Source organism: Tenrec ecaudatus, chromosome 17 (genome assembly GCF_050624435.1).
Source record: "Tenrec ecaudatus isolate mTenEca1 chromosome 17, mTenEca1.hap1, whole genome shotgun sequence".
Classification (NCBI taxonomy): domain Eukaryota; kingdom Metazoa; phylum Chordata; class Mammalia; order Afrosoricida; family Tenrecidae; genus Tenrec; species Tenrec ecaudatus.
The window spans coordinates 12424708-12450095 of record NC_134546.1 but is presented as its reverse complement, the minus strand read 5'-3'; positions in this window follow the sequence as shown (position 1 = coordinate 12450095).

Sequence of the window (25388 nt, the reverse complement as noted above, 5' to 3'; positions counted from 1 at the left end):
GAGCTAAACAATTTAATCTTCTCCTGGAAAGATTTTCAGATATTCGGAAAGGTAAATCGTATTAGAGGGAAACAGGTTCTGTGTGCTGGATAATGGAGCCTCGTTGGGAGAATTTTGTCAATAGGGACACACAAGCCACTAACACAAAGTTTCTCTTAATAGCGTAGCCAGTGAAGACTGGGGGCTAAAAAATCACCCCTTATGAAGAACACACATATATGTGTTAATTTAATAAATCGATCACAGGGCACACTACGATCTCCCCTACTGAGTATTGACTGTCTCTCTGAGTAGGTCGTCACTGTGGAGTCAACTTGAACTCATGGTGATCCACTGTGTATCCGTGAGTAGCTATGTTCCACTGTGCGTGCGTCTAAATTTAGTTTATGTTGTTGTTGTTGTTGTTGAAAACATATACATCGAAACGTATACCAACTCGACAGTTCCCACATGTACAATTTAGTGGCATTTATTACAGTCTTGGAACGGTCTTAGATGTTCCTATATCTTACTAATATAAACCCACACCCCTAATATTTACACCTAATTCTTTAAGTGATTGATGCCACTTTCATCCCATAGAGATGGTTCTTAAAATTGCATAATGCTCAGCGCAGATGTTTCTAACTAGTTAAGTAACTACAGACGGGCTTAAGGGTCATTTCATTTTCAGATTTAAAGAATCTGCCAGGGAAATAGTGTCAAGGGCTCCGTCAACCTTCATGGCTCCAGCAAGTGTGGAGGCTCTGAGAATTTGGCATTCCATGTGGCAATATCCATATCACTTTTTTTGGATCAGGATTCTTCAATGAAATCTTTGGATCAAAACATCAGGAATGGTAGCTGGGCACCGTTCACTTCTTGTCTCGCGGCTAGGGAGGCAATTGTTCATGGAGCGATCCCAATCCCCCTCCTCTTCTTTACTCTCTTCTGTGAACTGATGAAATAAAGACCAATTCCTGTATCTTGGAGGTCTGCTTGCAAGCTTTTAAAACCGCAGGAACACCACAATGAACTTGGAGGTAAAAAAGAAGCCCTAAACATGCTATGAAGCCAATTAACTAGGATGTCCCATAAAACCATGACCCTAAACCTCCAAAGCAAGGAACCAAATCCAATGAGATGCTCGGTTGTACAGAAGCAGCTTCAGAAGCTACTTTTGTTGATCATGGTTGTAAATAGAGCTGTCATACAACTTTTGCCAATAAAACTTCTTCCAGGTTTACAACCCATTGGTAGCCATGACAATAATCCACTGTGCAGCCCTGCTCTTTATGTGCTCTTTCTATCACCATTAGCACACCACATGCATGATGCCCTTCCATCTGATCCTGAAAACCACTCATAAACTTTGGATTCTGTGTGTGTGCTTTTACTAGTCCTTTTATATCATTGAAGTCACAGAAAGTTGTTTGGCGGTGCAGTGGTTAATTGCCCAGCTACTAACTGAAACAGCCCTGGTTCAACCTATGAAAAATGTATCCATCTGCTTCTGTATGGATTACAGCCTTGGAAACTCTATGGGATGGTTATCTTCTGTGTCACCATGATTCCGGATTTCTATATTAGTTCTAATGTTGTATCATGAAATCTTTGGGACTTTCTCTACACAGGATCATATCATCCATGAATGGAGATACAACATGTCTACATGTCTTCCCGTGTGTGCAATTTTTCTTGTTTTACTGCCCTGGCCAAGACTTCTAACACAATATTGACTAGAAGTGGCAGAAGTGGAATTCTTGTCTTGTTTCATCGGGTTTCCAATGGCTCCTCTTTGGGATGTAGACCTTTCTTCAGTGGTGCCCCTGTGTGGCCTCCAATCCCTAATCTTGCAGTTAGCAGCCAAGTGCTTCAACCCTTTGTGTCACCCAGGGATACCCAGAAGGTGGCTATGTTCCATTAACACCGTCACGGTGAAAGATAACTTTCTGGCAACTGGAGCTAAACTATGAGGCTGACCATCTAAGACAGAAATACAATAAGCAATGTTAGCAAAACATTTATATTGCATAAAGTGTCTACTGTTGTTTTACTAAGGATATTATATGGGAAATAGCATTGATATATCGGGAATGTGGACTTTGGGGGTCAGATGTCCTGAGATCAAATTCCAACTCCCTATCTCATAGCTATGTGACCTCAGACAAGGTCACACAAACACAGATTGTGTTTCTTCATCTGCTAAATGGGTATAAAATAATTCTTTCTTATTCTTACCTCCTTCAGAGGATGATAGATATTTAAAGGAAATAATTCATGTAAAGTCCTTAGGACATGGCTTTCACAAAATATTCATTCAACAAAGATATGATGCTGATGATGATTTCTAAACCCATATTCATCAATGGCTTTCACCATTCATCTGTCAGTTTGCCATACGATGGTGGCATATGCATCACGATGTGTTGGAAGCTATGTGACCTGTATTTAAAATACCAGCAGGGTTCACCACGATCAGCAGTTTTTCAGCACAGCATCCACAGTAATATAGACTAGGAGGAAAGCTGTGATCATCTACTTCTGAAAATTAGCTAACAAGCATCCAATATTTCTCATTGTCATAATTGAATAGTATCTAATATATGACTGGAAGATGAGAAACCTTAATGTAGAAGGCACTCTGAATGAATACACAGAGGCTGCAAAAGTATGGACTTGAGCATACAAAGTGTTGGGAAAATTGTTCAGGATGTGGCAGTACTTTTTTGTGTAGCACACAAGGTCACCAATAACCAGAGAAACTGAAAGGCAACAGACAACAACATAATGACTTGACTAGACTTTGATCTAAATGGTTTCTGGGATTACTAATTTACTGAGCATTTGTTGAAAATTTATAGAGCACTCAATGATGGTGATGAACATCAGGAGGATTACACCCATGTTATATATTAAAAAATCAAGTACCCTGAGGGAAGACCTCAAACTGCCGTGAACCAACTTTTCTTCATATAAAGCCTGGATTTTAGAATTTCGATTTTACTGTCCAATGAAGTTACCGTATCACTGAACAAGCAAACACGATTGAAAATGCAGTCTAAATAACATATCTTAAAAAGTCCACAGTACTTCCTCAGTGCACTATGGATTCCCATACTTTTTCTAAAATTTAAATGTCTCTTGTAATGATAAAATAAGAATGTAGTTTTATTAAAAGAACAAGTGTAATGAAGTGCTATTTCAACTGTTTTAAAAGCATAGAGCAAGTTTACTCCATAAGAATATTTAAAACACACCATGATTTTTTGTAACCCATTGACCTTTAGTCTTTCTTTCTTTCTTTTTTTTAATATATCAAAAACCTCAAAAAGAACAAAGAAAATAAATTCCCTGACTCTCTATCATGGCTGACTATTCCTGCTTAGAGATGCACTTAAGGAAAGTAAGTAGTGGAACCAGGATTAGAGCCCAGTTTTCCCGCCTCTATGCTGCCCCTACACCTTAAGTATTTGGATCACCCTATAGAGCATGCCATACAGTGGCACGCTGATGGATATTTAACAAGATTATTAGAAACCTTGCTGATAGAAAAGATGTCTATCAGTAAATTGAACACAATTTGCAGATCGTAATAAAAACACAATAGCCTCTATTCCATGAGGTATTGGTTGTTTAGTGGTAGACATCTCACCTTCCACACAGGAGACAAGAGTTGAATTCAAGTCAATGGGCCTGAAGACTATTTATCAGCAGAGGCTTGCAGGTTGCACGCAGAACTGCCAGATCAAGATGGACTAAGAAGAAAGGCCTGGTGGTCTACCTCCAAAGATGAGCCGGTAGAAATCCTCGGGCTTAAAATGGTCCCATGTGAGCCAATTACGGAGATGAGCAGGCAGGGTTTCCTTCTGTTCTGCATGGGGTCGTTATGAGTCAGAGGCCAACTGGATGTCAGCTAACGAATATTTCTTACAATTCCATATGTAGGGATACCAGGTGTAATGAATGAAAACATCGGAGACTCTATGGTTACATGGGAAACACAGAGATGTATATAAATCTATTGTTGTTATGAATTCAAATATAAAAGGACATCCTGTATTTTATCCGGCCTCCCTATCCACTGTCAATTGAGGCTAAAACAATGTTTTCATTGAGTTTTGCCCAATTCTTACAACTATCGCCAAATCAATGCTGCAGTGAATGAACAAGAGTGGCTCCAGCATGGGGAAATACGAAGAACGTAAAATAGCAAAGACACATGTCAGGCCATCATTCACTCATCCATAAAGTGAGTGACTTATCCTGAAAGAATATGGCCTCAAATTCTTATGGCATTCACAGTGTAAGGGCTACAGAACTGCATGTGGGTGCTTATAGTACTTAGCCCTATTGGCGGTTTCTCCATCATCTTCTAAATCAGACACAAAATAATAAATCAGGCCTTATTTGTAGCCTTTGCCAATTTCCACACTGTAACTGCTTCTGTCATTGCCAATGTCAAGTCACCGAAGAGGCAATGCTGAACTCAGGGCAGCAGGTAGACAGCATTCTTCACTCTTTCCAGCAGGCTAGTCATGAATAACCTCCAGAGACGAGATAATAGTAAAATAATTAAGAAGGGATGAGTACTTGTTATTTATTTTGAACATAATTTAATTAGGAGATCATATCGTTTACTTTTTCTATCTCTGTTTTCTTATATTCTCTGTCTCTGTTTAACCACCGGCTTGCAGGATTCGGAAAACCTCCCAATCAGCTCCAGTGAGCCAGGACCAAGCTGCCCCCATCCACCTCTGACTCCCCAAAGGTTCCTTTACTTGGGCAAACACCAAGCTTTCAACAAGTACATTTATCGATACCATGATGCAAGACACTTCTGACTAGTTGCCTGTTTTTAAAAACATACACCCAGGTGGATTGCTTTATATGTAGAGAAATACATGCCTTACCCCAAAGTCCAGGTGGGTTCTTGGTGGACTTCACTCTCTCAACCTCCCCAACATGTTAACTCCACTGCACAGACCCTTGTTCTCCTGTCTTTGTTGGGAATAGCCGGAAATGAAACACACCCACATCAACATAGAGCTCAAGGTAGAAACTGGGCTTCACTTCAGTAGCTAACTCGTCCCAGAGCCTCCTCGGCGTCACAGTTGATACTGTAGTGTCCAGGTGGCCGTTGTCATGCTGTTTCCCCCCATTCAATGGCACAGATCAGCATGCTTCCCTGGCTGTATTTCAAAACGTGTTCATAAACGGAATAATCAACACCTAGTCTTTGAATTACTGTGTTTGCACACACATTCGGGTACATTCACAGGAAGTAAAGCTTATCGTTTAAGTATGAAGTATACTTTCAAAATACATAGTGTCCGTACAACAATTTACTGCAGCCATTTCCTGGTATAACGCAAGAACCAAAGCACACATTCTTCTGAGAAGTAAGTACTGCACCTGGTGACGTTTCTATTCTGATACTTTAGTAGAGCCAGAGTACCATTAAAAGAAAATTAAACGTCCTTACAGACAAACTACTGCTATGGAAAAGGAATTTGTCTGAGCTTATTGCTTTATCTCTCTTTGATGATGGAGACCAAGGGATCCAAAATCAATTGCTCATATCACCACTGTGGACACTGTGGCAAGGAAAAGCAAGTTCAAAGACGTTTCATTAACACTCCAAATCTGAGCGATGCCCACATGGACAGAAATAGGAGAAATTCACAGGGGGGAACAGAAAGCAATGATTTCCAGGCTCTGCATCTTCCCTGAGTAATTCAAAATGATTTTATAATGAATTTTTCCAGGCCATTAGTCCAAAATGTTGTCTGGTACCTATGACTATTTTGAAAAGGAAAATGAAATTAAGCAGGAAACAGCAACTGAATTTAGAAAGATAGTTATGCCTTTATATAGCGGCCTTTCATCCCTGCCTGCAAACAGACGTGTTTTGTTCATTCATCTATCTATCTATCTATCTCTCTATCTATCTATCTATCTATTTAAATTCAGAAGACTCACTGATTTCTAAAATCACTGATTTTAAAGGTATAATCTTCCTAGATGGGATTTTCATTCACAAAAGTAAAAAGTGACTGAATCAAGTGACCACTTAAGTCCCTTGTTGAGAATATTCAAATGTACAAATGTGCTTGACACAACAGTTGTATGGGTGGATGGTGATTAGAGTTGTATGTGCCCCCAATAAAATGATTTTTCAAATATTCAAGGAAATGTTAGGCTCCAAAGGGAAGTCAAAATGGGAGGGTGGCGGGTGAGAGGTGCATGGTTAAGAGCCACGCTGCCGAGACTACTGCCCTTCACATCCTATGGGACAGATCTACTCTGTTCTCTAAGGTCACGAGGAGTCGAAACTGACTCAATGGCAATGGTATGAACTTAGAAGACACTGAGCTTCAGTTAGCGGCTCTGAGAAATTGGGAGTAGTGATGTTTGTACCTCTTGATGAACTTAGGCCCTGCCACTGTTGTTAGGTGACTTTGAGTCGGCTTCAATGGACACATCGGAACAAAACAGCCCAGTCCTGCAACATCCTCACGGGCTCTGAGCCCATTGTTGCTGTCACTGCGCCAGTCTAGCGACTGGACGGTCATCCTGTTCTCCGCAGACGCTTCACTTTCCAAAGTATGATGTCCTTTTCCAGGGACTGGTCTCTCCTGATAACCTGTCCAACGTGCGTGAGACAAAGTCTCATCCTCTGTGCTCCAAGACAGCTTGCATCATCCGAGAGGCTATGTGTATATTTAATATTCTTCATCAACAGCATCATTAAAAGGCATTGATTCCCCCCCCCATTTTCTTATTCATTGCCCAGCTTTTACATGCATATGAACTGAATTAACATACGCTGGCTTGGGTCAGTCCATATTAGTCCTCCAAGTGACATCTTTGCTTTGTTAACACTTTAAACCAGTATTTATTTTTCAGGAGCCTTACCCAGTGCAATATGTCTCTGATTTCTTGGATTCCGCTTCCATGAGTGTTGATGGTGGAGCCAACTGAAATAAAATCCTTGACAACTTCAATGGTTACCCCATTTTGCATCATGTTGTTTATTGGTTCCGCTGCAAGGATTTGTTTGTTTGTTTGTTTGTTTTCTTGATGTTTAGGAGTTCTACTCTTTGATCTTCCTCATTCCTCAGCAAGTGCTCCCTCCGAGTCCTCTTCAATTTCAGCCAGCACCGTTGTGTCATCTGCATATTGCAGGTTGTTCTTCAGTCTTCCTCCAGACCTGATGCTCTGTTCTTCTTGATAGAATCCAGCTTCTCTGATTATTTGCTCAGTACAGAGATTTTAAAGGACACAACGCTTAAACACACCTTTTAGCATTTTAATCCATGCAGTATATGTTCTTGCACTATTGGAAAGTCTACCTCTTGGTCCGTGGACAGGTTCCACCATGAGAACAATTAAATGTGCTAGAATTGTCATGCGTCACAGTTTTTTTTGTGTGATCCACCCAGTCTAATGCTTCTGCATAGTCAATAAAGCAAAAATAAATAACGTTATGGTATTGTCTGTTTTCAACCAAGATCCATCTGATATCAGCATCCTCTTATAAATCTCCCCTGACTTTCTGGCAGCTCCTTGTGGATGTATTGTTGCAACTGTTTACAAAATGTTTCACAACCATTTTAAGACTAACACTCAAGACACCACATGTCAATAAACTGACCAATGAGCAGTGAGGCCTCCTTAACCACTCATTCTATATTTCCATTTTTTATATTTCTAGATTTGACTTGCTAAGATTTTACTAAGAAAAATTTGTATTCATGTTCATGAGGAATATTTTGGACTATAGTTTCATTTTCTCTAGTTTTAATATCAAAGCAATTCTATTCTCACAAAATTAGATGGAATGTATTTCTATCTCCCCTATTTAATAAACAAACTTGCATAAGATTGTTATTTCTTCCTAAAATATTTGATGATGTTCAGTAGGCCATCTAGACTAGACATTCCTTTGAAATGGATTTTTAATTAAAATTTCAAGTCAGTTTGATAAATCGTGTCTTTCAAGGAATGTTTGACTTCATCTAAGTTGTCGGGCATTGTCATTGATTGTTCATAATAATCCTTTTGTAACCTTGCTGTATGTAGGCTCTATAGAAATATCTCCTGTCATTCCTGATAGCCATAACTTGTATCTCTTCTTTTTTTTCTGATCTATTTAGTTACTGGTTTATAAATTTCATTGATCTTTTCCTAGAACTCACTTTTCTCTATTATTATTATTCTTTATTCTCACAATTATGGGCTTTATTAGGGAAGCTAATAGGTTAAAATTTAGAATCATAATTTCTCTGTACACAGTTCTTCTAGTTGGGACAGCCAACTAGAAGTTGGGACTTGCCTCTCTCTGGTATTTATCCCCCCAGTCACATAACCTTTGCCCTGCTTAATGTTACAAAGCTATTTTAACTATGTATTTATTTTATTATTTTTCTCTTATCTATATTATTTCCTAACTTCTACTTAATTTGGGGTTTAATTTCCCCTTTCTCAAAGCAGAACCTGGAATAATTGATTTGGAGCTTTCTTCTTTTCTAACGCAAATACTTAGTAGTACAAAGGTTGATACGTTGTGTATTATATTAAATATTTTCTAATTTTCCTTGTGATTTTTTTGTTCATCCATGGATATTTTTAGCGGTCTATTATTTAACTTCCAAGAAATTGGGGGTATTTTAGATATGTTTTCACTTTTTGACATTAAGTCTGTTGCCGTTAGAGGCGATGACCTATATGAATTCAATAATACTGATTTTAGTAAAGCCAAGTGTAGCTCATCAATGTTCTTCATCAGTTGAAAAATATTTTATTCTGCCACTAGGTCAATTTTGTTGATAGTGTTACTAGATTTTTACATATATTTGCTAATTTTTCTACTTGTTCTACCAATTATTGAGAGCAGAGTGTTAAAATACTCAACTATAATGGAGGAATTGTCTATTTTTCCTTGTAGTTTTGCCATTTTTTGTTTTACATATTTTGAAACTTTATTATTGGAAATATAATCTTTGTTGTTGTTAAAGGTACTTAACAGGGTGGCCCTTTCATGATGGAATGTCCCCTTTATCTCGGGGCATATATTTTTTTCCTCTGATGCCTACTTTGTCCAATATTGAATCGGCTACTCTAATTTACTTATGACTAGAATTTTCAGCGTATACATGTGCATTATCATTTTACTTAAAACCTACCTCTGTCATTATATTTAGAGTGTTTTCTTTTAGACAGAATGTAATTGAGTCCTTACATCCCATCTTAAATTTTCTGTTAGATTATTTAGACTACTTACACTTAATTCAGCTATTAGTATATTGGGTAAGAATCACAATCATTCTATTTGTTTTTCTACTTCTTCCATCTATATTTTGTTTCCTTTTCCCTCTCTCCCTGTATCCTTTATAATTAATAGCTTTTATTCCATTTTAACTCGATTATTGGTTCACTAACGCTGTTTCTTGTGTTCTGGTTTGGTTTTGGTTTGGTTTTAGTGGTTGGTCTGTGAGTTCCAATAGGTATGTAGAAGCTACACAATCTATCTTCAAGTAATATATCATTTAACCCGTAATGTAAGAAATTTCCAAAGAATTCTTTCATAGCTTCCCTCATAGCCTCTGTGTTATGTTCATCATGCATTTTATTTACTTCATTGTTTTATAAATCTCATGATTCAAAATTGCTATTTTTGCTTTAAAACTCAATGACATTTTAAATAAATTTAAATGTGAATACGATCCCATGTCATATTGCTTATGTATTTCCCATTTCAAGTCCTCTTCTTTCTTTTGTCTGGAAACACGTTTCCAGCTGCAATCACTCTCCTTCTCCCTCCAGGAATAACTCTCTTATATTCTCTTACAGTGTAAGTCAGCTGGCAATTTATTTCCTTAGCTTTAATTCATCTGAAACAATCTTAATTTTCTCTTTGGTTTTAAAAGATATTTTTGCTGGATACAGCCTTAAATATAGTGCTACATTGTTGCATAATTTCTGATGAAAGATATATGAACATCTTAATGTTTTCCCTCTGTGTTGTATTGTTCCAGTTGTTTGTAAAATGTACTCTTATCACTGTTTTTCTTTACTTTGTTGTAATATGCCTTGGGGTTGTTTTCTTTATTCTATTTGCTTGGGTTCAGTTGTTTCATAATTTTGTCAAGGTCCTTTTGTTTACAGCACGGGAATAAGTTGTGTAGCTCTGTGGCTTCGTCATTGCCATTAGAGAAAGTCTGCTACACATGTTCATGCTTAATTAAATTCTTATCATTTTGCTACTTAGATTCTAGTTTAAACAAATGTTAAGACATAATAACTGAGCTCGTGTGTGTTTGTATGTGTTTACTATGTTCCAGTACTTAGGCTAAAAATGTTATTCGACTTGGCACTTTTAATCCTCATAATAATTCTATTGGGTGGTACCATAATATTCCCATTCTATCCAAGAGGAAATTGAGATTGATGGAAGTCTATTAACTTTCCCTCAGTCATATAGTGAATGGTGGGATCAGATTTTCCACCCAGCTCTGTCAGACTCCAAAGCTAAGCTCTCAATCAATATACTTGGAAAAGCCTTCAATTAACCCGTAATGCCCATCCTACATGGAAACACCTTAAGCATTTGCATCATTTAATTACGAGCATTACAACTAACACTGAAGGCCATTATATAATGCCAAAATACTTAAAGCAATGTCTGGAAATTAACTCCTTGAAAATACAAATCATGCCAAGAAGTCTAGTGGTGCTGGGTCAAGTTAAGAGTAGGCTGTAGTCAGGGTATTGAGTTTCGGAAAGCTTGCTGTCTCTGAAATCCTTAAGCAGTTGTAATATACGTCCCTTGCCATTCGTTTTCTGTAATTGGTTCTCTTTTCCAGCAGATCGTAAGAAGATTCTTGAAAGAAAGATCACAGTTGGCCTCCTTTGCATGCCCTGTGTCGTCCAGATCAATGCCCTGTGCATCCTGCACATTTGATACATTCTTTACTGTTACTGGCTTATGCATCCACGTGTTGTGGTTGTGTGCCATTGGGCCCATTCTGACTTAAGAAACCCTCGACACCAGAGCAGACCTGCCCCCGGGGGCTTTCTAGGCTTCAATCTTTACAAAAAGAGATCTGTGGGTGTTTTCTCCCATGTGAGTGGGCTTTTCAGAATTCTCTCCAGATACGGAAGTCCTAAATAGAGTCCTGGTGATGCCGTGGCTAAAGCACATGACTACACACCCAAAAGACATCAGTTCCAACCCACCCACCACTCTGTAGAAAAAAAGACTTAGCAGTCTGGCACGTACAGATTTTACCTTTTTATTGATTTATTTTTTTTAAACTCATCTGCAAAGACAAGATTTACTGGCAAAGCTGTCAACACAGAGAAGGGAGTTTTTAAAGTAGTACCTAGTCCAATCAGTCACTGTGGGTAACACTTAGGCATCCTCACTTTTCCCCCTTTCCCATCCCAGGCCATAGGAGGAGGCAGAGGCCCCACAGTGAAGTGCACACCAGCACTGGGACCACAGTCTTGTTCGGGGGGGGGGGGGGCATTGGATTTAAACAATGAGTTGGAGTCCCAGCGAGAAGAGGATGTTTCTAGATGTTTCCTTCTTGCCAGAGCAGCAGCCACAAAAACTCTGGAAAGGCCAGAGGAAGCAGAAAGGCAAAATAAACAAGCAAACAAACAAATGAAAGATGTACAGTCTTGGAAACCCTGTGGGCAGTGATACTCTGTCCTGAGGAGTCATTATGAATCAGAACCCACTGGTGGGCAATTGGTCACGAGTCATACCAGGACTGGTCAGATGTGTATTCACACCAGAGTTTACAAAGCACTTGCATTTCACTCGTTACATCAGCCATGATCGAACCTGGGAAATAGAAATCACTATTGAGGAAAGAGGAGCCCTCCTAGCATGGTGCGTTCCTCATGGGGCTCCTCACGGCATGGTGGGCAGTTTGAACCCTGCAGCCACTCTGGGAGCTTCCATACAGCCTCACAAACTACAGGGAGCCCCTCCACTCTCGCCCCTAAGCCCTGAGTTAGGATCGACTTGATGGCAGTCAGTTTGGGTTTGATTCAGGAAATTAACACAGAACACTGGTTTCTCTGATGTTGAAAAGGTTACAAATTGAATTGAGTCATTGAGGTAACCCTGCCCTATCAAGGTCAGGCAGTCATTCCTCCACACGGGAGGAGAGAGTGCCTAGGGCCGCAGGGAGTCCGCTGTCTTGGTAAGAGATCCAAAGGCTTAAACCAAAGTGAGAGAGGAAGTGATGTAATAGAACCTGGAAGCTGGGACCTGTCAGCAGCCACTGGAGCCATGACAGAAACGGAGTTGCTGCCGAGAAAGAGCTCTCAACCACCCAACTGTCAACTAGCCGTCCAGTGGGTAGTCAAGTATTTGACCGTTTGCACGACCCAGAAGCTGAATTTTTCTCAAAATTTTACTTAGAACAGTAGTCACTGGATGCCCTAAACTCTGAAGCGGATTATCTTCAGGACTCTTCACCAGACAGCTGCCTGGCTCCTTCCACCCTGGTGTCCCTACTCCTGGGCTCCCTGGGTGCTATGTTCTCTCACAGCACATGCTACATTCAGCAGGGTTTATCTGTTATCTTTCCACCTCCTTGGATGAGTGCTGACTTCTTAGCCATCTTTTTTTTAAATGTTTTATTAGGGGCTCATACAACTCTTATCACAATCCATACATATATCAATTGTGTAAAGCACATCTGTACATTCATTGCCCTCATCATTTCCAAAGCAGTCGCTCTCCACTTAAGCCCTTGGCATCAGGTCCTCTTTTTTTCTCCTCCCTCCATGCTCCCCCCTTTCTCATGAGCCCTTGATAATTTATAAATTATTATTTTTTCATATCTTGCCCTGTCTGATGTCTCTCTTCACCCCCTCTTCTGTTGTCTGTCCCCCAGGGAGGAGGTCACATATATATCCTTGTAATCTGTTCCCCCTTTCCAAACCACCCTTCCTCCACCCTCCTCACCACTCACACCCCTGGTCCTGAAGGTATCGTCCACCCTGGATTCCCTGTGCCTCCAGCTCCTATCTGTACCAGTGTACATTCTCTCCTCTCTCTAGACTTGCAAGGTAGAATTCGGATCATGATAATTGTGGGGGTTGGGGGGAGAGGAAGCATTTAGGAACTAGAGGAAAGCTGTATTCTTCATCGGTGCTACACTGCACCCTGACTGACTCATCTCCTCCTGTAGACACCTCTGTGAGGGGCTCTCCAGTGGCCAACAAATGGGCTTTGGGTCTCCACTCTGCACTTCGACCTTCATTCACTATGGTAAGATTTTTTTGTTCTGATGATGCCTTATACCTGATCCCTTCAACACCTCGTGACTACACAGTCTGGTGTGCTTCTTCCATGTGGGCTTTGTTGCTTCTGAGCTAGATGGCCACTTGTTTATCTTCAAGCCTTTGAGACCCCAGATGCTATCTCTTTTGATAGCTGGGCACCATCAGCTTTCTTCACTACATTTGCTTATTTACCCACTTTGTCTTCAGCAGTTGTATTGGGAGGTGAGCATCATAGAATGCCAATTTAATATTCTTGCATTGAGGGAGTACTTGAGTAGAGGTCCAATGTCTTTCTGCCACCTTAATACTAAACCTATAAATATAGGCACATAGATCTATTTCCCCATCCTCATATATATATTTCCATATGTACATGTCTTTGTCTAGACATCTATAAATGCCCTTTGCCTCCCAGCTCTTTCCTCTATTTCCCTTAACTTTCCTCTTGTCCCACTATCATGCTCCATCCCCACCTGGGTTTCAGCAATACCTCTTTGTAGCATTACCATTGATCATGCCCTACTAGGCCTGCCAAACCCACCTCACCACCAATTTGGATCATTTGTTGTTCCCTTGTCCCTGGGTTTGTTAACACCACTTCCTTACCCCCCCCCACACCTCTCCCTCTCCCATCCCTCCCCCAGAACTGTTGGTCCTGTTGTTTTTCCTCCAGCTTGTTCATCCAGCCTATCTTATTTAGACAGACCTGCGGAGATAATAACATGCACAAAAACGAGACAGAGCAAAACCAAGCAACAATATATAACAAAACAACAACAAACCACTGACAAAGAACAAAACAAAGTACAAAAAGAAAGAAAAGCTTGTAGTTAGTTCAAGGATCGTTTGTTTCCTTAGCCATCTTGATGACCAAAGAAACTGGCACAGGGCTGATACGTGGTTAATGCTCAATAAGGGCTCAGATAAACAAAAGAATGTAAGATGCTATCCTCTCTCCAACAGTAGAAGTTTTCAAAACTGAGGCCCCACGCTGCCCCTGGGTATCCGCAGCTGCTAAGACATGCCGGTTCCCATTAGGTTAGCGTGTGCCTAGAGGAGGCAGGTACACTCCCGTCGTCCCAGTGATTTGGTCTAAGCACCCCAGTCCTACAACGATCCGAGTACGAGGTTGCTGAAGTCATATCTCTTCATTTAGTAAGCATGCACGTGGAGGATGCGCACAATCGAGCGACTGCTTAGATTGAGAATCTATTCAGACACTGATGGAAAAATAATTGGACGACAAAGCCCTGTTTTAGCACTTTCTCTGGAGCGATACACAAGAGGCATTTATGGGCCCACAACAATTTCGACAGCATCATTCCAGGGAATAGTGCTCTGTAATCATAAAATTACACTTGAGATAAGATTTAATTATCATTTTCACCTTTCCAACACCTTTCACAAACGAATGCCTAAAAGCTCTGCAAGGAAGAATATTCCCCTTAAAGTGATAACATGCAACAATAGAAGCAGAAGGAGGATCAAGTAGCAGGCCAGGCTTTGATGAGAGCTTAGGTTCAGGGGTGTTATTCAAAATTATTACAAGTGACTGCCATTGAAGGGAGTTTATAGATTGGCTTCAAAAGGGAAGCTGTCAGGGAAATAAATGGATCCTGTCTCTGAAAAGAGATCTTTTCAATTTCTCCGGGCAGGGAGCTAACGAAAGACACTGGCTACAAGAATATCCAGAACTAATCACAAAGTAACATGCATGTCCCCAAACCATTCTGTTTTTACCATAAATCACGACATATTTAACCCAAGCACTAAGATAGACATGAGAAGTAGGGGCAAACGAAGGTAGAGGCCCTGACTCTAAATGTGAGGCCCCTAGGATTACAATCAATCAATCAATCGAACCAGTTGCCATCAAATTGATCCCAACTCATGGCACACCCACGTGCGTCAGAGTAGAACTGTGCAGCCTAGTGTTTCCAGTGAGTGAACTTTAAGAAGTAGAGTGCCAGGCCTTTCCTCTTCGGTAGCTCTGGGTGAAGTCAAACCTACACATTTTCAGTTATCAGTCAAGTGTGTTAATTATTCTCATTACCCAGGGACTCTCCTACTGAGAAGTAAGTCTAAGCTCTCCTGCATGGGAGGAGCAGTGGTAAAATAGAGGTTACTCATTGGGCTGCTTTCCCCAAGGTCAGCAGTTTGAAACCACCAGCCACTCTAAGGGAGAAAGACAGGGCTTTCCACTCCCATTAGCAGTTGCAGTCTCCATAACTCACAGGGGCAGTTCTACCCTGCCCTATAGGGTCACTATGAATCAACATGGACTCAATGGCTTAAGGTTACACTTGGTGTTCAAATTCCATTCATGAATTTTCAGCTAATTAAAAAAGCGATGAGAAAACTTTCCAGATCAGGAAAAAGAAGGGAAATCTGAGGAGCCATTGCAGACTGGAAAAGACAATTCCTTACGATGTGGGATTCAAATGCGGTATGCTGACGTGGATCCTGCACCCAGTGAAATTAGGGAACGCGAGTGAAATTACAGGATAAAAGACCGTAGCTCGGTTGAACATAGCAGATCAGTGTAAGCCTCTTAGTTTTGACCAATACACCACAGGTATAAATATATTATTAGCGTTAGGGGAAGCTGGGTGTAGGATCTATGCAAATTCTCGATACTGTTTTCAATGTTGAAATAACTACAAAATTATTCCAAAATTTAAAAGTTTATAACCCCCTCCAAGGGGAACAGACAACAGAAAAGTGGGTGAAGGGAGATATCAGTCAGGGTAAGACAAGAAAAAATAATAATAATTTATAAATTATCAAGGGTTCATGAGGGAGGGAAGGTAGGGGGAAAATGAGGAGCTGATACCAAGGGCTCAAGTAGAAAGAAAATGTTTTGAAAACGATGAAGGCCACAAATGTACAAATGTGCTTGGCACAATGGGTGGATGTATGGATTGTGATAAGAGCTGTACGAGCTCCCCCAAAAATGATTTTTTAAAGTAAATTACCTAGATTTATTACTTAAGTGGTGCAACCTGAACATTTCTTTCTTGCTTCCAACATTCCCTTTTCGGGCCATTAGGGGGCTACTTGGTGGCAGTGGTTTAGTTTGGTGTGGGCCTAAAGAGGAGCAAGTGGATTCATCAGATCTTAGGGAATGTGGGATGGACATGGTAAAATTTATTTCACAAAATGGCACTTTGCTTCCAAAAAGAATCTGCTACTATTAAAATTTGAGTGACACTATAAAACATGCCATGTATAGTGACAGGAAGATTTAATATTGTGAAAATATTAACACTATGCAATGCAATTATAGATATAATACCATCTCAATCTTGTTTCCATCATTATTCTTTAAAGATGTAGATAAACTAATCACCCTGGATAAGTAAAAGATGCATAAACTAAGAGATCATGGGTAAGCAAAGCACAACTAAAGAGGAATAACAAGGTAGGAAACCTTGCACTTTCTCAATTTTAACCCAAATGCACCATCACAGTAATCAAAACAGCCTGGCGCTGGCCCAATGGCAGATATATAGACCAATGGAGAAGGACTGCACATTTAGAAGTAAATCCATCCACCTGCAGACAGTTGATCTTTGACCAAAGGCCAAAATATATTTAATGGGTAAGAAACAGTCTCTTTAATAAATGGTGCTAAGTATTTCTTTGAAGCTAAATAAAACTGGATCCTTCTTTCTCACCAAATACAGAAACTAATTCTAGATGGATCAAAGACTCACGGAGCAAATAGAAAGTCATAAAGAACATCGAAGGGCAGTTGGAAGACACTTAAGGGCCCGAATAACTGAAAACCAAACTCACTCCCAGTGAGTAGATGCTGACTCATCATGAGCATCCATCACAGGATAGAGCTGCTCGTGTGGGTTTCCAAGACTGCAAGTCTTTATGGGGGTACACACCCTCCTCTTTATCCTGGGAACTACCTGGTGATTTCAGACTGCGGACTTTGTTATCAGCAGCCCAACGGGGAACTCATTATCCCACCAGGGCACCCAAAACATGGCATAAATCGACTGTCAAACTTACCCAAAACTGCACCAGCAACAGAAGACAAACAGACCTCCTAAAAATTAAACACGGATGTGCATCAAAATGAAGACCTCGCCAAAAGAGTCAACGAGAGCCTGGGGACTGAGGGAAAAAAATAGGCAATGACTTATCTTTCAAAAGATATATCAGGAAAATATGGGCAGGTGAGAATGTACTTGCAAGCAAAGAAATACAGAGGATTTGGGACCATCCAAAGCTATGAGACAGGGCTGGAACAGAGGCTCCCTCGAAGCCTTTAGAAGACATCATTATGGTTGATATCCTAGTTGAACTTCAGTTTGCAGAACATAATGAAAACAAGCTTCTATTAGTTAAAGCTTTGTGGCATTTTGTATGGCAGCCTCATGAAACTAGAACATCAAGGGCACTGGAGAGATGGGCACGTGTGGGTCCATCGACAGAACATTCACTGGAAGCAAGCCAGAGTAACAAGTACCCTGACTTCGCTCTTCTCCCAACCTCTCATTCCCATCTCGTACCTCCTGTTGACCAGATACAACCATAAGTCAGAGGACGTGAGCACTGACTATTACCCACACAAGACATTCCTACAGGCCCAGAATAGGATGGAGGGGGGCTGGAGACTGCATGTGGAGAGCCAACCCAGGCTGCTTTGTTGCCTGCCTGGGTCCTGAATGATCATTGCGATTGTGGTGGCTTATAACTCATGCCAGTCTACCCGTTGCTCCATCATGGTGCTTTTCTCTAAATCCAGAATGGTCTAATAGTGTTTCATTTTGTAAACTCCTTGATACAGGCGAGTCACCCTCAGATAAAGAGCCTCTAGGAGAAAACCTGCTAAGCAGCTCAGGCTAGGAAAGTGGAGAAGCTAGTGCATGCTTTCAGGGGACTTGGGAACAGACTACATCAAGACTCCTTAAGAGACCTCACCTGGTTTCAAGTAATAGTCTTCTTTCCTCTTTTGCAGTCCCTTCAGCTGTGAAATCCTTTCAAGAGGCCAGCAACGAAGATTTCTCCCTTAAAACAAAGGGAAGAAAGAGAACAAAGGAACAGTGAAAACACCATCGGAATGCTAACCTAAATTAATAAATGTCAATAGCCGCGGAACACTGGAACTCAGAGGTGTGCATCCTTTTTATCGCCTTCGGGTTTGTAACTAAGTGTAATGAAAATGCTAAAACGGACAAAATAAATAGAATTAAGCTTTGGGCAGGGAAAATAACAACCCCCAGGAGCTGAGCTTGTCGATGGAGTCAGTGGGTAGGCAAATGACCAGGGAAGACAATTCTGTGTTGAGATCAAAAAAGGAAAGAAAGGGGATGTGAGTCCTCATGTTTGATAAATCAAATGATCACCTTTCAAGGCATTGAGGCACGGGAAGATGAGCGGAGGGGAGTGGTAGAGACAGGGTTCCCAATATACATATAATAAACACATGACATATGTAAGCGGTCCTTCAATAGCTTTGTAGCAAGAAAATCACGTCTCATTCAGGTTCCAATTAAAATGACAGTGAGGGTTTCCCAGGCCAGATTATCAAGAATTACAAAGAATAACAAAACTGTTCAGTCTGCAATGTCTCTTTAGTCTTCCTGTTTCATGGTATAAATTAGGTTTATTCCATTTCTCAGATATGCATTCCTTCATACAGTGAATATTCACTGAGCATCAGGTATGGCTGTTAGTGCTAAGGAGGCAACAGTATAAAAGGAAAACAGGTAGATACTTATTCCAGCAGGCACGGTGGACAGACAAGTAAACAAAAAAAAATGAGCAAGGTAATTTCAGAGAGTAATTCTGCTTTGAAAGAAACAAGAGTTAGTGAAAAGGAAATTGCGCTATACTGAGTGGTCTGAGGAGTTCTGGGAGAGGGAGCATGTGGGCTGAGATTAGAAATTACAAAAAAGAATCAGCCAACCAGCAGTGTAGGCTGTAACACCCAAGATTGAGGGAAACCACATGTGGCAAAGCCCTAACAAGAGATCTACTTGGTTGCTCTTGCAATAATGTCCGGGACAAGAAGGGGTCTGACCCTGGACACAGTTTGTATTCAGCGCCAGTACTTCCTGAGTCCTGATGAGGGAGGTCAGCTGCGTCAGGAGTTAGAGTCCTATGGAGACACTCTTAGGATTCCCTAACTTATCTCCACTGGGGTCCAGATTTTAATGGATTCACATAACACTCGCACAGGCCATGTAGAGGTAAAGACTACTCTCCCATTCTTGTCCGGTGCCAGTTTTACAACAGGTGGGACATCGTTGAGCCCTGACTGCTATGCTCAAGCCATTGTTGCAGCCAATTCGTCCTGGGTCTTCCTCTTTGTCACTCACCCTCTACTTTACCAAACTTAATCTTCTTTCTACAAAGTGGTCTCTCTTGACAATATGTCCAAAGCAGGTGACATGAAATCGAGCCATCCTTGTACACAGCGTGCCGTCTCTACTGCTTCCAAGACAGATTTGTTTGTTCTTCTGGCAGCCAGTGGTACTTTCAAGATTCTCCGATAATACTATAACTCCCAAACATCAGTGTTCTGCTGTCTTCCTTATTCATTGTCCAGGTTTTACATGCATGTGAAGTCATTGAAACATGCCATGGCTTGTGTCAGGTTTATATACATCCTGACAATGTATGTAAAGAGCAAAATACATCTTTGCTCTTTAATTTTGAAAATAGTTCTCTTGTATCAGATTTGTCCAATACAATTATTTGTTCTTTGATTTCAGAGAGTAACCAGGGAGATGTTCACTTGTGTTTTATTGACGATGCAGGGCATTTGACTGTCTGGACCACAAATTCCGGAGCGCATTCTGAAGAATGGGAAAGACAGAACATTTAATTATGCTATGTGGAACCTGTACACAGACCAAGAGTCAGTTGCTCAAACAGAACAAGGAGATTCTGTATGATTTAAAACAAGCAAGCTGCATGTCAGAATGATATCCACCTAGCATACTTGCTCAATCTGTGTGCTGAGAAAATAATCTGAGAAATTGAACTCTAGAAGGAACACTACATCAGGATGGAAGGGAGGCTTCTTAAGAAGCTGCTATATCGTGAGAGTGGAACAAGAGGAAGTAAAAGGAAATAGAGGAAAGAACTAGGAAGCAAAGGATATTTATGGAGGTCTAAATACAGGCATGTACATATGTAAATACATTGATATATGTTGATGGGGAAGTAGATCTATGTGCATATATTTATAGATTTAGTATTAAGGTAGCAGATGGACATTGGGTCTCTACTCAAGTACTCCATCAAAGCAAGAACACTTTTTCTATTAAACTGGCATTCCATGATGCCCACCTTCCCTACACAATCGCTGAAGACAAAGCGGGTGCATAAGCAAATGTAATGAAGAAAGCTGATGGTGCCTGGCTATCAAAAGATATAGCATCTGGAGTCTTAAAGACCTGAAGATAAACAAGCAGCCATCTAGCTGAGAAGCAACAATGCCCACATGGAAGAAGCACACCAGCCTGTGTGATCACAAGGTGTCGATGGGATCAGGTATCAGGCATCAAAGACCAAAAAATAAATAAAAATCATCGCATTGTGAATGAAGGAGAGTATATAGTGGAGACCCAAAGCCCATCTCTAGGCAACTGGACATCCCCTTACAGAAGAGTCTCAGGGAGAAGAGCTAATCAGGGTGCAATATAGCACCGATGAAATATACAACTTCCCTATAGTTCTTTAATGTTTCCTCCCCCCACTATCATGACCCCAATTTCACCTTACAAATTTGGCTAGACCAGAGCATGTACACTGGTACAGATAAGAGCTGGAAGCACAGGGAATCTAGGACAGATAAACCTCTCAGGACCAATAATAAGAGTAGCAGTACCAGGAGGGGAAGGGGAAGGTGGAGTAGAAAGGGGAACTTATCACAAGGATCTATATATAATCCCCTCCCTGGGGGACAGACAACAGAAAAGTGGGTGAAGGGAGACACTGGACAGCGTAAGACATGAAAAAAAATATTTTATAAATGATCAAGGGTTCATGATGAAGGGAGGGGAGGGATGGGGACAAAATGAGGACCTGATACCAAGGGCTCAAGTAGAAAGAAAATGTTTTGAGAATGATGATGGCAACAAATGTACAGATGTGCTTGACACAGTGGATGCATGTATGGATTGTGATAAGAGTTGAACGCGCCCCCAGTAAAATGATTTTAAAAAGAACGTGCTATATGCAGATGACCCAGTCTTGCTTGCTGAAAGGGAGCAGCGCTGGCTGGAGGCACTTGCTGATGCAAATCAAAGACTGCAGCTTGCCATCCAGATTGGAATTCAATGTACAGAAAACAAAAATCCTCACAACGGAACCAACCGATAGCATCGTGATAAAGAGAGAAAAGATTAAAGTTATCAGGGATTTTGTTTTACTTGGATTCATAATCGATGCTTATAGAAGTAGTAGCCATGAATTCAAGCACATATTGCACTGAGCAAGTCACCTATATGGAAGATCTCGTTTAAAGTGTTAAAGAACAAAATGTCCGTTTAAGGACTCTGCTGTGCCTGACACGAGTCAGGGTATTTTCAGTTGCCTTCCACGCATGTGAAATTCACACCGTGCATAAGGCAGACAGCAGAGGAATTGATAGATTTGAACAATGGTGCTACTGAAGAACCTTGAAGGAGCCATGAACTTCCAGAAGAAAAAAAATAAATCTCTCTTGAAGGAAGTACGCCCAGGATGCTGCTTGCAAAGGTGAAGCATGAGACTTGGTGGTCGCTATTTCGGACCTGCTATTAGTAGAGACCTGTGCTTGGAAAAGGACATCATGTTTGGGAAAGTAGATTAGCGAAAAAGAGGAAGAGCCTCACCAAGCTGGATGCACACAGTGGCTTCGAGGAGACTCTCAGAGATGAGAAGAATTGTGGATTGTGCAAAACCGGGCGGTGCTTTATTCTGTTGCACATCTAGCGAGGGATTCAGCACAGCCCCGTGGCACCAGCTGAAACAACAGCTTGACAACTTCCTCCACACTCCTGTTTTGCTCTGTGGGTTCAGATGTTAGGAGTATGCAAACCAGCAATATTATTTTGGAATCGAGAGATATTATTATCAAGCTTAAACTTCTTCACCCTCATCACATCTGCTTCCCAAAATATCAAAAATATCGAAAATCAGAAACTGTCAAAGGCAAATCAACTCGGATGGTGCCTATTCCGAGACTAGCATGTCAATAGTGTTTATACCCCTTCTTACAACACATAGCCTAATTATCACTGATTATATATTTAAGGAAACTTCTATGCACTGTAAACACTACAAAAATATATCCCTTCAGGTTCATATTTCTTCCATCTGGCAGACACGGGAGTCCCCAGTCACCGAAAGTCCTTGATGAGTAGTTTATCTCCAGAGCGAAGGGCATAAATAAGCAAAGTTGCTCATGAGGAATATCATAATTCTCTTCTACCGTCCATCTCACTGGACAAGGACCTCGAACTTGTGCGTGTGGGGTGGGGGGGGGGGTCTGTTTGATCGTGCAGACATCCATTGAAAAAACAGAAGATGCCTGTACTACCAAATGAACTCCCACAAACTGAGCTAGAGATGACTGGTGCCATGACATCTTGCCAGGCCCCAAAGGACAACTGCTAATTTTGGACAAACTACAGCCCCCAAAATAAAATAAAACACGGGGTGCGTACCCCAACATGGCCCTCTCTAAAGACTTGCTTGGTGCTTTTCCCTTCTGCCTTCAGTAGCTTCCCATGGGACCCTAGGGAATTCTTGCCACTCAGAAGCTCATCTATTTTCCCCTGTGTTCCTGTCGCCATCGTTGTAAGAGTCAAGTGGCATAAAGACCTTGTTGCAAAACTCAAGCTGCTTCAGTTTGGGTGTTTATTGCCCACCTAACCCAGGCTTCAAAAGACACGCAGTCAACAAAGGCAGCATTCCTAGAGGGAATTCCTAGAGGGAATTCCTTGGGAGAGTTCCTGCTGGAAGATGGGAATCACCAGGGAGTTCTGGGGCTCCCTGCGAGTGCAAACAAAAGGCAAAACATTTTCAGAGGCACACTGGGTTTTTAGACAAAGGCAAACTCTCCTTAGAGCCCTCTCAAACACAGCAGCCAGTGAGAAATGATTGTTGCTTTTCTAATATTTAAACGACATCTATGATATGCCCAGCAGTGAATTCAGTTTTTCGAGAACACGGTATTTCAAAAGCAGACAACTGACATGAGTCCCCAAGATGTTTTTTTTAACTTCTACTCAATAAGAATGAGCTATAAAAATTATCTACTCAGCTGTTCATATTTTTATTCACTTATTAAATCTCTTTGACATGCCAGGCATTGTGCTAAGTATTGTGTGAGCATTGTACAAAAACCCAAGAAGGCTAAGATTTCTGAGTTTCTTAAGCTGATAGTGTGGAGAGGGTGAGAAAATTAAATGGCAACATGTAGGTAGAGAGATGCAATGAAAAGCCAGCTGCAAATAATTGATTGGCAGAGGGATGTAGGTTAAAATGGTGCAATGGGCCCACCAGAGAGGTGAAGAAAGGCTTTTCGGAAGGGAAGTTGACTGAACTGAATTGTGAAGTCAACATAGATGGGTTATGTGGAGGAGGGACACACCAGACACAGAGAGGAGACTGCACAAGGGACCTATGAGCAAACGAATAACACGTTTAAGAAACGAAAAGATCATCATGAGTAGTCTTTGCAGAGATCAAGAGAGGCTCAGTAAAGGAGAAAGCTCTAAAGGTGAGCAAGGGACAGAGCACACAGAACTTTGTAGATGGTCGGTATAGGCAAAGATTTCTTATCAAAATGATTATTGGAAACAATCAGAGTGTTTTAAGCAGAGGCATGAGACAATTCCATTTCTGTTGTAAAGGAATTTCCTAGCCATGACATAGCCAAAAGCCAACAAACAACCAAACAGAAAAACGTTGCCATCAAGTAGATTCTGACTCTAAGAGACTATCTATAGGATTTCAAACTAAAACCAAACTCACTGGTATCCAGCTGATTCCAACTCAGTGATCCTACAGGACATAGTAGAGCTGCCCTTTGGGTTTCTGAGGCTATACCTCTTTGCAGAAAAGCCTCCTCTTTCTCGGTTGGTTGGTTTGACCCTCAGCTTTGTAGTTAGCCATCCAAAGCTACCAGGGATCAGGGGGAAAGTCAGAAGGGTCTGAAGGAGTACCAGTAGAAGCTACTATAATTGTTCATGGAGAGAAGGATGCTTATCACAGTGTGGTTCTGTGGGCTCATATGACAACTATTGACCAGTATGCCTCTTAACCCCACATTCAACTTTATATCCTCGACATTGTCCTGCTGAGAGGAGTCCCTGGGTGGCACACATGCTTAAGAGCTGAGCTGCTAACCAAAAGGTTGACCATTCGAACCCACCCAGCAGTGCCTCCGAAGAAAGGTCTGGCAAAAGGCTTCTGAACATCAGTCACGGAAACTCGATGGTTCAATTCTACTCCATTCTGCAATGTGGTCATGGAGTGGCCATGAGTCCTCATAGACCCAGTAGTTAACTGGGAAATGCTACTGGTCTGAGAGTCTGTGAACTACATTTCCGAGGCTCCCCTGTCTCCAGCTTCTGGTTCGGCTCTGTCCGTGTGGCAGATTGTCATCAATTGTAGCTGATAGCGGCTGTAATAGTAGTGTTGGGATAATTCTGCGCCTCAGTGGCCTGGGCAGGAACAGCATCCTTCCAGGAGTACAGACCTAGTTAGTGTAACTCTTCTCCACAAATCCAGTCTCCAAGAGAGGAACATGGGAATAAGTGTAGCTTCTCATGTCTAGGCCGCTTCCTTTTTACCCTGCCAGCCCTTCCTACACAGTTTGTAAAAATCAGGGAAAGGTCACCAAATTACACTTTTCTAACAGAAACCCACTGGTTTGGAAAATTTCAGAAACAGAACAAACTTAGGATGCTCACCCCATTAGTGGTATTCTATTGTTAAAATCTTCCTGATAATGAGCCCCGATTTGTCTATCTTATCACTTTAGGTGAAGTGTTACAAGATATTCAGAATGAGTAATGTTGTACCTGGAATCCTTTCATCTAATGAAAGAAGGCTGCTATGTCTTCTCATGTGGTATGTTTCCC